This window comes from Papilio polytes, unplaced genomic scaffold, assembly GCF_000836215.1.
Source record: "Papilio polytes unplaced genomic scaffold, Ppol_1.0 DF823421.1, whole genome shotgun sequence".
Classification (NCBI taxonomy): domain Eukaryota; kingdom Metazoa; phylum Arthropoda; class Insecta; order Lepidoptera; family Papilionidae; genus Papilio; species Papilio polytes.
This window is the reverse complement of record NW_013525783.1, coordinates 1-1,751: the sequence shown is the minus strand read 5'-3', so window position 1 is coordinate 1,751 and position 1,751 is coordinate 1. Positions and strand designations below refer to the sequence as shown.

Sequence of the window (1,751 nt, the reverse complement as noted above, 5' to 3'; positions counted from 1 at the left end):
GTGGTATTACTGGGGGCGAGCCGACCCATTCGTGCGTAGATGTTAAAGCGGGCTCTACCACTGTTAAATTACTGTATTGTACTTTTAATAAAAATCGATACAACATGCAGGGGTTAGTAACATTTTCGATTTATACGTGAGACCGAAAACTGTATTTTTTAATTTAAACTCATTCACTATTTTAATATTACAATAAAATAACAAAAATAATCATATTAATGGAAGTGTGGTTGCTATGGTTACTTAAATTTCCAACAAATAGCAAGCATTTTCCTTGTTTGAATATAAACAACAAAATAAAGTTTTTATAACATACGGATGAAACCACTTTACAACAATTATTTGAATTGATACATTAACTGATTTGTATACTCAGTATACAAATAGCTTAGTATACAACGAGTCAGTATTTTGTATGCTAACCGGTATGTATACTTACTGGTTATTAAGGCTATGTATTTGGTCTACATCCACAGTATTCGCCAGCAACCTCGCCTGTCGTATTTCTATAATAGAACTGCTTTTAGCACCGCTGTATGCGGACACTCGTACACTAAATCTATGGTTTTCTGAAAGAAAAAAATATTAAATTGTTTATATTTTCGTAAGATATTATTATAATTAGCTGTTGCTCGCGACTTTGTCCGTGTGAAATTAAAAATAGTAGAATATCTAGCCTACGTTACTCACAGATAAATTACCTTTCTAACAGTGAAAGATTTTTTAATAACGGGTCAGTAGTTTTTGAGTTATTTCAATGCATACAAAAATACAAATCTTTCCTCTTTATAATATTAGTATAGATAAAAAAAATTCGCGAAGTTTATTTAAAAAATCTATTTTATAAAATTTGTCTCAACTTAAGTCAATGTTAAGATCTCCGAAAGTTGGAGTTATTTTAACGAACTTTGACTGGGAGGTAACTTAGCTAACTTGAGTAATATAGTTTAAGTTTTTTAATGTGTAGACAACTATTTAATACTTACCAGTGAAGTAATGAGTGATATTAGCGGGAACTTTAGCGCTGTTTTTATAAGTATGGTCATTGCCTATGGGTATCCTATGCACGCCGTACTGCCGGCAGAGGTAGGAAATTATAGCCTCCGGACCAGTTATCGTATCTATTAGATATGTGTAGAAACCTAGGTAGCTGGAAAAAGACACTAATTTAGAACTTCCTTTGGGGAAGTTTGTTTCGTAGTTAATAAGGCAATTGCAAAGTTGATCACTGCAGATGTCCGCAACTGTACTATTGGGGAATATTAAATTTGTACTTGAAAGTTACAATCGATTTATTTATTTATTAAATAACTTTATATGGAAAACCTTCGTAGTATACATGTTCAAGATTAATTATAATTCACAAATATGTGCGTTGTATTGAAAAGTTCGCTTTCATTGTCAATACACAGTACAAAAAAACTGTGGTCTTGCCAGACGCCAAGCGAGTAAATAATAAGGCTGAACGGATCTCGATAAAACTTGGCATAGATATAGTACGTAGTTTGGATAAACACATAGGCTACTTATTTTTGTTTTATTTTTTATTCCACGCGATTGGAATCGCGGGTGAAAACTAGTTAGTTTACTGGTTAATAGTTATTTTTAATATAACTCTATTTGTCTACGTAATTTGTAAATATATTTGTCTTTTCTGGAGAGGAGCTTGTCTCGTAGCAAAAGGAACAAGGCAATGCCAGTGTGTGCTCACCTAAGTTGTGTAACATCAGCTCTGTGCACTGCGCCGGGGC

The 1,751-nt window shown here is 33.0% G+C and overlaps 1 long non-coding RNA gene across 1 annotated transcript; it reads right to left on the bottom strand.

Annotated features, from left to right (window-relative positions):
* Nucleotides 1–458: 458 nt before the first annotated feature.
* On the bottom strand, nt 459–1,751 carry LOC106104702. Its single transcript, XR_001225690.1, has 3 exons — nt 1,712–1,751; nt 987–1,150; nt 459–569 (listed from the first exon to the last, which is right to left on the bottom strand). It is a non-coding gene; the product is annotated as an uncharacterized LOC106104702 (long non-coding RNA).